We start from the raw sequence: 15,733 nt of genomic DNA, 5'->3' as shown, positions 1-15,733 counted from the left end.
TGTCCCAGCTGTATAGTATGTGGATTTTCTACAGACCAAGTACCCCCTCATGGCAACAGTACTCCCCTCCAGCAGGATAATGCACCATGCCACACTGCAAACATGGCTCAGGAATGGCCCAAGAAATGTGACAAAGACCTCAAAGTGTCAACCTGGCCTCCAGATTCCCCAGATCCCAATCTGAATGAGCATCTGTGGCACATGCCATTAACCCACCTCACAACCCACTGGACTAAATGGATCTGCCGCCAATGCACTGGTGCCGGACACAGCAGAACACTCCCAGAGATCCTGTGTCAAGGGTCAAGTCCGATCCAAGGAGGCCCCACCTTGGATTAGGGGTACATCTGGGGTACCAGCACATCACAAGAATCCTCGAGCAGATTGGGACCTGGGAAATTTAGACGCCAGGTCGACACCTTGACATTGGGGAGTACTGCTGCCATGAGGGGGGGGTACTTCGTCTGCAAAGTTTTAGCCTCTTTGAGCTCCTTGTTTTGGCTTGTGGCCCACAAACTCTGCTCTCATCACCTTGTGCCAGACAGCAGCAAACTGTTTAGCAATACATCTTTACGGTCACGATGCAAGATACTGGCTTATTCTGTTGTTCCAAAAGATGTTAATGCAGCTTTATTTTTTTTAGATGTCTGACATGTGTCAAAACACCCACGCCCATTGTTTTCTATGTCGAGCCCAGGATGACACGCGTCAATGCATCAAGATACGCCACTGTCCTATTTCCAAACATCAACATGTGTCAGCTTTCCAGACAAGCTGTAATTTATTTCTCACTCTCTTCTATCAGCACATCCTGGCAAAAGTCTACTTTGACTAGAGGAGCAGAGAAAAGCATTTATAAGATGTGAATCTTTTTGAATTCCTGAGCGGATCTAATTATCTTGATATTACTTTCCAACTTGCAGAGAGCACATTAACCTGTCGACAAACACAAGTCTTATTTGAGTTGGTACAGAATTAAAGCCAATAAGCTGGAGTTACTGTCGATGGTGTTTTAATTATTATTCTGTAGTAGTTTCTTAGATGAATAACGTGCTTCCCATAATCTCACATTTCACTGAAACAGCAACAACATAATAATAAGCAGCGTCCACACAGATGAGGTCCTGCCACACCAAATGAACTCTTCCCAAACTCGGCGTGTAAACTGAAGCTGTGAATGGGGCACACATAATTAGTGCTTTCGCAATGAGGCCACAGGCCAGAGAGAAATTAAGGCCCACATTCTCAGTTCTCATTGACTCGCTCTGGCTGGAGAGGTGACACGCTTAATGAAGGCAATAAACTCCATTTGGAGCGTTCCCTTTTGAAATCAAAATCTGAATATCAAAAAAATATATTGTTTCAAACTCTCAAACCACATCTCATGTCTGGGACATCGACTTATATTGGGTTTTAAAGGTTAATACAGACTCCCAGGAGGCCAAAGTGAAGACAATCACATAAAAAACTGACTATGATGCAACAGTCCTCATGAGTCCATGTCTGATTTTAATCCAGCGATGACATTAAAATAAAGTGGAGATAAACTCAAGCCAAATGAAAAAGGAACACTCTGAGCCAATCATAGAAATCAAATACATTTCCAGTGTGCTATTATCTGTCTGGCAGCAGCACTGATCTCACATTGGCTTTTAAGATTCGAGACAGTTGGGAGAGATATTTATATTTTAGCCCTCATAATCTTGGATATAGTGTAGAGAGCAAACATATGCTATATGCTTACTGTTGCCTCACAGAGGAGAAAAAACACTGAGCAATATGACTGTGGTTCGTTTGACTCTTACATTAGGCGGGACATGACATGACAACTAAACCAGGCTGTTCTCAAAAAGTGTTAATTCGTACATATCCCACATGTTTTGAAAGATCATATGACCAATGCGCTGACTGGAGTAATCAAGGAAGCACCTAGAGTGTTCTTGTAAGGAGGCAGGTTGGGATGGTGGATGGTAGTGACGGCCAAATGAAGCTTCATGAAGCACCAGTTGTATTTGCCGAACCCACTAGATGGCGCTCTTGGTGTAATGAAATAGGCTCAAGGGATGGCAATGCAGTTTGGTTTCAACTAGTGATGTCCAAATGAAGCTTCATGAACCATTTTCTTTATGTTTTGGGTCCACTCTGGCACTCTTTGTTCAACAAAGGGTTGAAACCAAACTGCATTGCCATCCCTTGAGCCTTTTTCATTACACCAAGAGCGCCATCTAGTGGGTTCAGCAAATACAACTGGTGGTTCATGAAGCTTCATTTGGACATCACTAGTGTATGAGTCACAAAAACGCATACTTTTCCCCGGGACTTTACCCTGGAGACGTGTTAATAAAGGTGTGCACTTTGACAGAATTCTGAGACATTTTAAAGTCCGTCCTCACCATGTTTCTTTTCCTAAATCTAACCACAGTAACTTTACTTGCCTAAACCTAAACTCCATCATTTAATTATGTAACTGTTCCTTTTTTGCTTATAGAAACTACATGATTACACTGGCTGAAAATTCACACTTAAAATTATTTTTACGGCTGCATTATTCAGTCAAATGGAACAATACAAAGGTAGATCCTTAAAATCAGTCTCACGTATTTGGTTTCATATTTGAGTTTAAAAAGTACAACAGTGTGATGGACTCACCAGGGTCCTGCCAAGGGTTCAACGGGATCAGAGACCAGTAAAGTCTGAGAAAAGCTGCTTTATATTTTTCACCAACCCTTCGAGTGTGTGATAAATGGTGCTCACTGGGAAGCGCAGGCACTCGGTTTTTGTCTACAAATAGCTTTTATTTTCTGTGGCAACCAGCACTGGCTTCCCCTGGAACCATTTCAAGCATGACAGGACTAAAAGTGTTGAGAGGCAGACTAATGAAAGTCCTGGAGATGAGTTAGCAGCTCTTTACGATGCCCTGTCTCACCACACTGAAGTTATTTCTCCACCCAGACATCCGATAACGTGTATTGATTGGCTCTGCTCAGGAGGAGGGTTCATCATAGGAGGGGAAAATTGGCTGGAATTTAGAGCAATATATACACTGTAAATCACGTGAGCCTGTCTTGTAAGGTCTTTTTAGTGTCACCAGCCCTGTGAAGCACCGTCCGGCCAAACAACAGGGTGTGCTTGTTTACGTGCCTTGTGATATTGCTCTAATAACAAGTCAGCACTCAGGTCATGTCAGCAGCAGTCGCCTGGAACTCCTGTCATCAGCGCAGGCTGTGAATGCACCGCACCCAACTGGGTGCCACCCACCAACCTGGACTCAGGCTCACCTTTGTATCTGTCCTGCTGAGGGGTCGCAAGACTGGAGCTCTGCAGGCACATTTATCACCAACCACAGACAAACTCTCTTCTATGTAAGAACATTAAGGCCAAGTCAAAACAATATTGTTGAGTGAAAAAGAGGACTCAGAATTAAGTCAGAATTTTGTTTGTATTTTCTAACTGTTGTCTTAGATACACAATTTTCAACTAAATTTCAGCTGCAACCTGTGTTGAGTTTGTCAAACATTAATCAGGAAGTTTAAAGTCAGTTTCCAGGAGGCTGGTGTTGCTGAGTAGGTTGTAGAGATGTTGATGGGTTTGCTGTGAGGAGGTTGTCAGTGTGGGGGGATACTGGATCTATCTTCATCTGCTGTAATTAGAGGGTAGTAGGTGTTGGAACAAAGCTGTTCACTTTGATCTGAGAGGAGTTCATTGCACCTGCCTGGCCATGGTCTCTGACACCCTGTGGTCAATCATTGTGACTGAATGTGCTGCCCACACCTTTATGATCTGATGTACCCATTTTAAACAGTAAAAAAATAAATAGAGATCAATGTTGATAATCACAAGGGTGTAGGTTTGCATATGGACAGTAAGAACCAGTCCCTGACGGTATGCAACAGGTGGCAGAACCGAGGCACAGGTCCAGTCCAGCAGCTTCGTTGAGCCACACCAAAGCCGGGAACAGGAGGATCTCTGGCGTCTGCTGGATGCGCTCACACCAGATACCAGATTCAACTGTGTGCAGCTGTACCACGAGGGAGGAGGCAGGGGATGACGTTGAGCGAGCAGAGGAGTCGAGGAACCAGCGATGAAGGTGAGTAAACTCCATAGCGCACACAGAAAGGTGTGTATGTGCCATGTATAATCAGAAACAGGTGAACTGAGTTGCCTAGATGAGGTGGGCATAGTGGATTAGCAGGAGTGGGAGCTGTGTGGACAGGTGATAGGCTGGCAGGTAGGTGTGGTGGAGAGAAACAGGTGAGTGAAAGCTATGCCCTTGGATACACGTAAACACTAGGCCCATTTATGAAATGCTTTTTTTTAGCAAAGCGTTGTGCCTTGGTATTTTTCGTATTATGTTTTCGGGTTGTCCATCACTTCGTCCCATTCTTACGAACAAGATATCCAAAGAACAGCTTTAGAGGATTTTTTTCAAATTTGGCACAGACATGCCCTTGGACTCTCCTTGAACTGATTAGATTTTGGTGGTCATAGGTCAGAGGTCAAGGGCAATGTGACCTGCACCTGTCTTATTCTCTTGAAAGCGATATCTCACAAACGCCTTGATGGAACTTCGACAAATTTGGCCCACATTTAGAAATGCAAGGGGTCATTTAGAAAAAAAATTCCACAAGGAAATAAAAGTTGACATTAAAAGGTTAACGTCAACACTTTTGCTTTATGGGTCTTTAAATCAAATGTCTGAGAGGCATTACTTTATCAAATCTTGGTAAGCATGACTCAACACCCCTACATTTGGCGTATCATCTGAACTGACAAAACTTTTTTTGTTTGAGTGAACGCAGAAACTTTTTCAAAGGCTTGGATTTTGTATTTTTCCATTTCCACTCAGTATTTTTAATATGACAGGTTGGGTTTTGCCAAATTGTAAAAAAAAAAAAAAAAAAAAATAGGAGGGCGAGCTTGTGTTTATGTGCTGCTTGTCTCTTTGTGTGCACATCACACTGGAACTCCTCTCTCAGTAAACGGACTCACATGCCCGGTGCTTCCCATCCATCAGCACAACAGCTGGATGTGATTGAGCGTTTCTCTTCCCCGTCCTTAAGTCCTCTGGAGACGAGGGCGCACACACACACACACACACACACATACACACACACACTCCATTTCACAGACAGTCTAGTCTCACTGTCTCTCTCCTCCCAACTTTCTCTCTCACATCAAACCAAACCTCTGGAGAAAGCCCATTTTCAAGGCACCAGTAGGAGCTCAATCATTCAGGCTTCCCTCAAATACCTCCCATGTGTTTTGAATGTGCGCCTGGCATTTCTTTCCCAGCTCTGTTATCCCTGGAAATCACTTCACTGATGGATTTTCATTTTAGCCCCCCCCCCCCCCCCCAGATGCAACTTAGCTGTTCGGCCATGCTTGTTTGCACATTAAGCCCACTTAACCTCGTTACCCCTTGACACGCATACCAAGTGTTGTGCGGGTGCCCTGGTGCTCAGCGGACACTTTGCTGTCGAGCACAATGTGGGATTCAGCGCTGTTGGAGACGTCTTCTTGGCACAGGGGTAAGAAAACATTAAACACAGGCTGATGGCTGTAAGACAAGCGAGAGAGAGAGAAATTCAGAGATTCATCATCCCGCTAGCCAGAAACACATCCAAACACTGCTGCCTAGCTCAGTTGGCCCGCCACAAGTCAATGAATCATTCTAATTCCTGACGGATAATGTGTCTTCTTTACAAAACTGCATATCTGTGGCCCTGTTAGATAGTGTGCAGAGTATCAGCTGGCTTAATTCAGCAGGCATGTCACAGAGACAAGCTACCACACTGCTAGGGAGTGCGTTTTTATATTTACTGGTCCGGGGAAAGAAATTCATGTCCCCGCCAATCCCCCTCTTTTCCTTTATGAATCATGAATAACTCATAGAAAGTGTCCAGACACATTGCTAACATGTTATCATGGAAATCTGGTTACCTCAGACTCTGCGGTGTGCTGTACAGAGATGCACAGTGATCTAATCTGCTCTCCCCTCACCACCAGACATTACTGCAATTTGTTTGTGTGTGTTTAACTTCTCTGCCTGTTTCTCCTGGGCCTGCTACTCCTGTCTCCCCTGATACCCAGCCTGCTTCCCAGTCAGCTAGCCTCCAGCCTATTTCCCAGCCTTTCAGCCCCTGGACAATACCCCTGTTTTCAGCCTACTTCCCAATCAGCTAGCCTGCAGCTCAGTTGCACCCAGGCTGCACCCTGGCCTGCTTACACCAGTCTGCATTGAGGCCTACTAGAATCCAACTTGCTAGCCCCAAGACAGATGCTAACAAGTACCAGAATCCAACTTGCTAGCCCCAAGACAGATGCTAACAAGTACCAGAATCCAACTTGCTAGCCCCAAAACAGATGCTAACAAGTACCAGAATCCAACTTTGTAGCCCTAAAACAGATGCTAACAAGTACCAGAATCCAACTTGCTATCCCCAAGACAGATGCTAACAAGAACTAGAATCCAACTTACTAGCCTCAAGACAGATGCTAACAAGAACTAGAATCCAACTTTGTAGCCCTAAAACAGATGCTAACAAGTACTAGAATCCAACTTGCTAGCCCCAAGACAGATGCTAACAAGTACTGGAATCCAACTTTGTAGCCCTAAAACAGATGCTAATAAGAACTAGAATCCAACTTGCTAGCCCCAAAACAGATGCTAACAAGTACCAGAATCCAACTTGCTAGCCCCAAGACAGATGCTAACAAGTACTGGAATCCAACTTTGTAGCCCTAAAACAGATGCTAATAAGAACTAGAATCCAACTTGCTAGCCCCAAGACAGATGCTAACAAGTACCAGAATCCAACTTGCTAGCCTCAAGACAGATGCTAACAAGTACCAGAATCCAACTTGCTATCCCCAAGACAGATGCTAACAAGAACTAGAATCCAACTTACTAGCCTCAAGACAGATGCTAACAAGAACTAGAATCCAACTTACTAGCCTCAAGACAGATGCTAACAAGTACTAGAATCCAACTTGCTAGCCCCAAGACAGATGCTAACAAGTACCAGAATCCAACTTGCTAGCCTCAAGACAAATGCTAACAAGTACCAGAATCCAACTTGCTAGCCTCAAGATAGATGCTAACAAGTACCAGAATCCAACATGCTAGCCCCAAGACAGATGCTAACAAGTACTAGAGTCCAACTTGCTAGCCCCAAGACAGATACTAACAAGTACAAGAATCCAATTTGCTAGCCTCGAGACAGATGCTAACAAGTACTGGAATCCAACTTGCTAGCCCAACCAGTTGCGAACCACTGCACTAATTCACCCAGACCCCTGGGGCTAGTTGCAAATTAGCCTATTTTATCAGCTGACATTACAAAGCATCCAACACCAGATCAATGCAGTGTAGCTAAGTTACAGCTAGCTAGGCAGCCACAGTGCTAACTGTAACCTAAGTTTAATTTTGCCAGGTAGCTGTAATTTATTTGCCCTGAATTTTAACATTTTGAAACATTTCAAAAGTAGTACACAACTATGCCATCACTCCTTTGTGATTGCAATACCATGTTATGTGCTACATAATTATGACATAACTGTATGTGTGGAGTTTCCTTCCTGAAGCAGGTGTTACTGAGTTGTTGGGGTGTGTTTCTCTTCTTCCTGTTCCTTTTGCTCTCCATGTGTCTGTCTGGCGTTGGTCCCTGTGATCGCCTCTGCATATGCTCACCCAGACTTCTCTGCTGCACTGCTCACAAGGCATCCATGTGTTTCTGTTTCAAAGATGCATCCGCTTAACTCCCAACACTCAGAGACCTGCTGTCCCATCTGCCTCCCGCTGAGCATGCCATATTTTTTATGATGCACTACCTGGATCGATTTTTGTGTCCTCTGTAATTTTTTGTGTTTTACCTGAGAGGAGGAAGAGACTTGTGTTGTCTGGACTTGTGTTGTCCGTCTCAATTTGTAGAGCGTGAAATGATTATTGAGTGAAGAGTTGGTTCATCTTTTCTAGTCAGTTTCTCTCGGCTGAGTGCGAGTGCAGGTGCAGAAGGAGACCAAGCTCAGTATCTCCACAGAGGGTCTTACAACTGAACGCAGACTTTTTTAGGCACTTGGTTAATGAATCATGTGCATGAATCACCCACCACATATAGGGGGCCCAATCCCAGCAAGAAAGGCAGCAATGTCTCTGCTGTAATTAGAGGGTTTGAAACAAGGATTATTCCACAGTTTTTATTTTAAAGTGGTAGTGATTAAAGTTTTTTAAAATTCTTGCGTCACGTTTTAGGCCTTTCAACGTCATCAACAATCAGAGTCTATAATTCCCAACAGGCACAGAGTCACTAACGGACATCAATTGACTAAAATAAGCGTCTTTCAGATTACCCCTGAACATCTTTTCAAGAGTTAACTGTCTGTGCCAGGTACGGCCCACAGCCGCCCCAGAATCTACCACTCGGTTGTGGCATTGTGGCTCAAGTAGAATTTATCACAGTCTTTAGTGCTAATCCAGACCCAAGTCTAGAAAGATTTAGGGTCTGGCCATGAGTAATGCAAATGGCCCAACTCGAGGGACGGCACCAAGCATGCATTTATAAATATCACCGCACGCAATTGGATAACACTACGACTAATCAGAACAATACACAGGGTGACGTATCCAGAGCTTAGCTACCAGCGGAGCTAACTGGTAGATTAGACTCTTGCCGTATGCGGTCGGCAAAACAGCAAAAACGTCCTTCTTGCAAAGGAAAGACTCGAGCGCCGTCTTCTGTTCCTCTTTTAGAGAAAAAGCCAAGTCTAACTTGTTCACTGTAGCGGCCAAAGCCGTTTCAAACAACTGGTGTTCATCCGTAGCCATCTTGCAATGTTTACTGACTGATTCCAGACTTCGTCATCGCAGCGCTGTCGTCATCTGTTTAGCTTGGTGCAGCTCAGTTTCATGGGCGTAGGTAATGAGCATCGTTACTGATTGCCAGAGTGACTCGCTGAGCAAATTCAAACTGTGCTCTTGCAAGAACTCTGGATTTCCAGGGTAGACTAATGTCAGTTTACCACAGGATGTCTGTAATGTAAATGTCCGATTCGCGTGGGACAAGAAATCTCCATAATTCTACCAGAGATGGGAGCGGTAACTCGGTTTGTGCCCTGGCGTCACCTCCCTGTCAGCATGTGCGTGCTACATTGTTTCTTGTATGTGTACACAACGATTAGCAATATGGATTTGTATTAGGCCTACCTAACACAACCACAAGTCTCACGGCTCGCAAAAGTGCTTCATTCTGGACCTGTTTGATTGGTCTCCCACGTAGGGCGATGCGATCATTAGAAGAATGTCCACTATCAGGATTGAATGCTTCTTCAAGCGCCTCCATCATCGAAAAAACGAAAAATGGTGATGAAATATTTACATACGTTTTTGCAGAGGATTGCGTTTGCACGGGATTAATATTACCCGAGGTATTTTCTCTGGACCGTTTTACGGAAGGTAAAAGTCGCCGGAATTTTTACTGACATTATCCGTAATGATTACAGACATGACGCGTTCGGACAGGACTAAAATCCCTGGTAATAATTACTTTACCCCACATCTCCATGTTAAACTAATCCCGTCCAAATAGGGCTTACGTCAGCCATGCCCCCCTCATCAAGACAACTCCACTCACCTGGGACTTTCATGCCTCAAAAGCCACAAGGATACTTCCTCATGCAGACTGGAGGAACTGGATATCAAATGGCTGATCTTCTGCGTTAGTGGATGATCTGCTCTACGTCCTGAGCCACAGCCGTCCCTTATTTACTTTGTTGATAAGTGCAGCTTAACCGTTAAGTAGAAAATAAATACCTTCATACTTTTGTCAAAATCACTGCACTGAATCACATAACAAGCAGACAAGCAGTGCTTTAAATTGAGCAACATAAACTCTATTTTCCCATCTCTGGCTGAACTGTAGTGCCTCCACTGTGGCAAACTCAGCCCAGCATGGACATATAACTATCTTTTCATTACCCAGGAGCAGCATGACAACACAAACAGCCTACTATCATCACATGAACTGTCAGCAACAGTCCCACAGTTGGCCTGAGCCGAGTGTTTGCCTGGCCGCTGCAGTCAGACTATACGAGAAGCTGTTTGTTCATTGTCAGGTCATGCAAGGCCATGAGACATTACAGTAGATTTCTAATCCGAGTCCAGTGTGCATGTTCGTCCTTAATCATCAGGGTCGTTCCTCCTGTAATAAATCTCTCCGTATCTCTCCAGCAGCCGAAACCTCTTTTGTCTCTCTGCGTAGTCTGCAGAGAGGTCAGAGTGATTTCAGCTCGACAGCTTCTCACTCCAAACACCATCTCTCCACTTTCTTTTCACGCATTTTCGGGATGTCTTTGGCAGCCCCTCTGTTTTCTTGACAAAGTCGATCTTTGGGGCGTCAGTCTTTTGCTAATGAGGTCCTGCCACTGACGCCCTTGTCAGATGACGAACCTGGGAATCAGAGTTTTGCATCACAATGTGGACAGATGGTTTCCAGCAGCTCCTGGTAGTCTTCCTGCTTGGGTGTGACTCCCTCACCTTGGTCCTGTTGATCCGTTAGCAGAGATGCTACTCTTGGGCCTTCAGCAACCTCTGACTTCTCCACAGTCCCGACCCCCCCTGTTGAAGACACAGAATTTAAAGCTATCATGGCCGGGTGTTTCTGTCTGCACTTCTTTTGAGCTTCCATGGAAAAAAATGACATGAAATTAACTTATGAGAAAGATATTGTCTTTTGACATTGGCACTTTTTTTGCGCTGTAGAAAGCATTATGTTGCCAATATCTACAGGCCTCTAGTTGTACTTAATCTTTTGGGGCCGTACACATGCCACGTTCTTTGCACCCTCAAATTCATTGTTTTAAATGTACACACACAGCAGGTGCACTCAAATGCCGGAGCAGCACACACACATTCCCGTGCACCCATTTTTCACGGCGCGACGGCTGCGCCCTAAGATAAACAGAGTTCAACTTCTGGAATGCAGCAGCACGCACCGTATGTCACAACAGCTGGCAGATATCTTTCCCTTCTTCCATAAATATCAGTCTGTAAGTTGATCATTTTAGTGCAGGGCTGCGTCCCACGGACAATATTTTCGGCCAAATACACACTTATAAACAGCACCTGGAAGAAGATCAGCTCAGCACTCAGTAGGCACAAGAGTAGCACACGACCTTGCGTTTTACAGGCGGTTAAAGATGCGGCATGTGCACGGCCCCCAAGACGCCTCTGCATGACGTTGTTCTTTCAGGATGGTTTCCACATGTCTGAGACATGTCAAATGTTGTTGTTCTCCAGTTATCCATCAAACTAATTCCTTTAGAAAAAGTTGTAAACCAACCACATATGAGTTCGTCTCTTAATACTGTCTGATTTTGTGTCTCTCAACTCCAACCCCATGGTCCCTACTGAAGATGTAAATCTTGGTGTTGAGTCGAAATAAACGACAGTGTGTGCGCTCCAACACGTTCTCATCCCAACTCATCAAATACCACCACTTTCTCAGTGGATTTAGATTTTAGATTTATTTCCACAGGTCTAGGCAACAAAACCCCCTGGTCAAGTTTAGAAAAAAACATCATGGTGTGGCTCGAAATAAGTGCCTACGAACTCACTATGTCCTGTTCATATGCAGTGTTGGGCCGTAGCTGAGTCTTTTCAATAGTAAACTTAACGCATTGACTGAGTGTCGTGGTAGCATCTACGAAAGTTACAAGCTCTTCTTCCCGGGAAAAGCTCTCAAAAGTGCGGTGGCTTTTTTCTGAGGAGGACTGGATGAAAGTAAGGAAAATAAAACTGAGGATTTGTAACATGACTGAGACCAGCGCCACGCCGAGGCATGTAGATGACCCTTCAGTTTATTCAGCTTGCTGCTTTGCAAGATCGCCCAACTCTGCCTTTGATTGGCAACACTGAACTTCTTGACGCGTTTCTTACTTGACTGACAACATTGCAGCATTCCTGGATTGGTTTGACATATTTGGTGTAAAACTACGGCCCTGACTGACTCAATCCTCTGAAATTCAAACTCAATCAGTGATTTCTCTGTATCAGCTGCCACCATGAGTTTATTCACTAAAACTGACACCAGCAGTTGATCCTTAAAGTCCCGTCATCACTTCAATCTTTCGGCCTCATGTCCAGTTTCTATTTAAAGGCCAATATCGGCAAACTGACACGTCAATGTAGCAGCACTGCTTCCTGTCCACAACAAGTGCTGCCTTTCAGCAAACCCTCAATCCCTCGCTCAAGCTATAATTTAAGTAAACACTTGCTTTCAGGATGCTCTTCAGCACCTTCAGTACAGCCAGCAGCTCTGCAGTGCCTGTTACTTTGCAAACTCTAAGCCGTATGAGCTGTTCTGGATCGCGGAGCATTATTCTCTGGAGACGGATCTCGCTGCTGATGGAGACAAATGGGCCTGGCTGAATTCCCCGTCCCCAGCTGAGGAAACAGAGCGGCTGGCTTGTGCCCAGGGGAGCGGGCGATGCCGGGAGGGAGACGCTCAATGGAGAGGAGATTTGCCGAATGAGCAGACGTGCCTTAGATTTGAAATTATGCTCCCTGATACTGATAGCTCCACGGGGACCAGTGGGAGCAGGGATATCATTATAGAGTCTGCTTTATCTCTGTTATCTGGCTCGATGTGGAACTCCAGGACTGATGCATTCAGGTCACAGGGACAGCTTCTCTGTGACAAGAGGAGAAAATCCAACTGTGAACCCTTGTTGTCAGGTTGTCAAGAGTAACCAGGGTGAGATCGTCCAACGATGACACAAGCAAACATAACAGAATGCATGCAGTATCCTGTTCAGAAACAGGTGGTCACCAAGCAGCCTGCTCTCCCATGAAACCCTAGTTTACACGTCATTATTCCCATGCATAGCTGTCTTATGATCCAGCTGCCTCCTCAGCTCTGTGTGCTGGAAATGCCAGACAAGGGGAGTCATTTACAGCTGATCTCCTGTCTTCACCCGAGTGTGGAAAGATCTCCCAATATGACCAGTATATTCGGATAGACCCTGTTGATAGCTAGTGTTTTGCAATGTGGTTTTTACCGATTTATTAGCATTTATTTGATATCAGTAAAGTCAAATGGGAACATTAACACAAAATCAGGCTGTTCTCATGCACTGTTAATACTTTTGAAATTTGTAACTATCCCACGTAATGATGAGCCAGGGTCAAGGGCCAAGGGTTCAAGTCCAATCCAAGGAGGCCCCACCTTGGCTTAGGGGTACATCTGGGGTACCGGCACATCACAAGAATCCTTGAGCAAACAACAAGGAACTAATGAAGTTTAGTTACTTCTTACAAGTTACTTCAGGCAACAGAAAACCCTCATGTAAAAAATCATTTGCATGCTATCTAGCCTTAGCTACACTTAACCTACCAGGAATTAACCTGACATTAACACAGACGCGCACATCTGAATTTCTGGGAGAAATGACCAATTTTATGCTGCGTAACGGAAAAGTAATTTAACAAGTTCCAGTCGAAGTTTCAAACAACTGTCTCCAGGGGAAAGTCCTGTGCTTTTGTGACCCATCCGCCACCCCAACCTGCCTCCATTACAAGACTGCTTCCTCGTTTACTCCTTTCAGCACGTTCGTCACGTGTTTGCTGTCTTTCAATATGCGTAAGATATGTACGAATTTAGATGCTAGATGACTTTTCACAGGAAAATGTACAGTTTGTAAGGACACAGGATTTTTCCCAGGCGACTGGTGTTCAGAACCATATAAACTGAGTCATTTTAACGTCTTTACCGTGGTTCTTTTCCTAAACCTAACCTCACTAACTTGCCCAACTATATAATACGAACGTTGTATGAGGAAAAAAAATATGTACTAAACAAGACAGTGTTACAATTTTCAGGTACTTATTAAAGAAACACAGAATTATATAAACAATTATAATATTTCATTGTGTTTAATGGAAGAGCTGATAACTGTGCTAACTGATGCCTGTTAGCACATGCACGTGTGTGCTTAATGTGTATGAACCCTCTCACACTCCTGTAATTACTGTGTGTGTTTAATGACAGCGAGCGGCGCTCCCCGACACCTGGCAGCCAGTCGCAGGGCTGCAGTCTGACCTGCTGCTCCCCCGTCTCAGGCGGCTCTGCGTGTTAGCGACTGCTTTATGATGGCAGACAGACCGATTCCTTTTTTCTGCCCAGCGGCCAGTCGACATGAGGCATCTGTAGGGTCTGAGCCCAGCTGCAGCGCAGCAGGCAGGGGGAGGCTGTTTATTCTCTGAAGTGAGGCTGCGAGCCAGCAGAATACAAAACGGTTAAAAAGGCTCGCCTTGAATTGAGGAGCTGACCTAGAAAGCTGTGAGTGAGCGCACACAACTAGAGAAACATGAGGAGGGGAAACAGCAGCCAGCAGCTTCCTCAGGGCTGCTGATGGACATTTGCTGAACTCCTGACCATAAGAATAAAGACGCTCTTTATGTACGGTTTGTAAGTTGTGACCAGTCGCTTTTTTTAATTGTTAATAATTCATTGACCTCACATTCCAATCAGTTAAAATACAGCATCATATGAGCCGCAAGTGTTGTGAAAAATCCCTCCGGCAGGTGTTCGTCCTCCGGCAGGATCTTTTATTGGAACACATCAGAAAAATACACCTAAGGAGAATCTGTCCCAAAAGGGAGGAAAGGTTAAAGATGAATAATAAACAGCCAGTCATTAAGAAGGGACATTATTTCCATGACTTCATATTTCAGCTGCAACACACAATACTGTATTGGTATAAACAGCCAATCAAGGGAAGGGGTGTATACGACTTGATCAGTAAAGAGGATCTTGAGGCAGACAGAGCATTCGTCATCCTCTGTAGAGATGTCGCTCATGTGAATATAATAATAATAACTTTATTTATATAGCACCTTTCAAAAACGAGTTACAAGGTGCTGTACAACAGAGATAAAGCATATCACATATAATACAGTTGCCAGCATAAAAAAAAACACCAAGAGAAATAAAATTGGCCTTAAAAAAATTAAAAAATTAACTTAAAAACACCCATCCCCAACAAAGTAAACACAGTACAGCAATAATAAAACAGGATTAAGAGAAGGCCAATCGATAAAAATCAGTCTTTAGAAGAGATTTAAAAGAATCCACTGAGCTTGCCTGCCTGAGATCGCCGGGCAGGGAGTTCCACAGCTGTGGAGCACGGACAGCGAAGGCCCGGTCACCTTTTGTGATAAGACGGGACCTTGGGACCATAAGCAAAGCTGAGCAAGCGGATCTTAGGCAGCGTTCAGGTTTGTAGGGTAAAAGCAAGTCACGGATATAGGCAGGAGCCTGACCGTTTAAGGCTTTAAAAACAAGTAGTAAAATCTTAAAATCAATTCTAAAACTCACAGGCAGCTAGTGGAGAGTAGCAAGGGTTGGAGAGATGTGGTCACTTCTCTTTGTACCTGTTAAAAGCCTGGCAGCAGCATTCTGAATAAGTTGCAGTCGACGGATGTTTCCCTTGCTAATCCCAGAGTACAGAGCATTACAGTAATCAAGTCTTGAGGAGATAAAAGCATGGACAACCTTCTCCAAGTCAGTGGAAGAGAGGAACGGTCGGATTCTTGCGAATTGTCTCAGCTGCCCAAAACATGATTGTACTACCTTCGTTATCTGTGAATCAAAAGATAGTTCTGAGTCAAGGATGACACCAAGATTTCAAGCCTCTTTCTGGATGCTAAAAGTAGAGGGGAGACTTTCAGGATTGCAGG

The sequence above is a fragment of the Epinephelus fuscoguttatus genome, linkage group LG24 (genome assembly GCF_011397635.1).
Source record: "Epinephelus fuscoguttatus linkage group LG24, E.fuscoguttatus.final_Chr_v1".
NCBI classification, from domain to species: domain Eukaryota; kingdom Metazoa; phylum Chordata; class Actinopteri; order Perciformes; family Serranidae; genus Epinephelus; species Epinephelus fuscoguttatus.
This window is presented reverse-complemented; position numbering follows the sequence as displayed.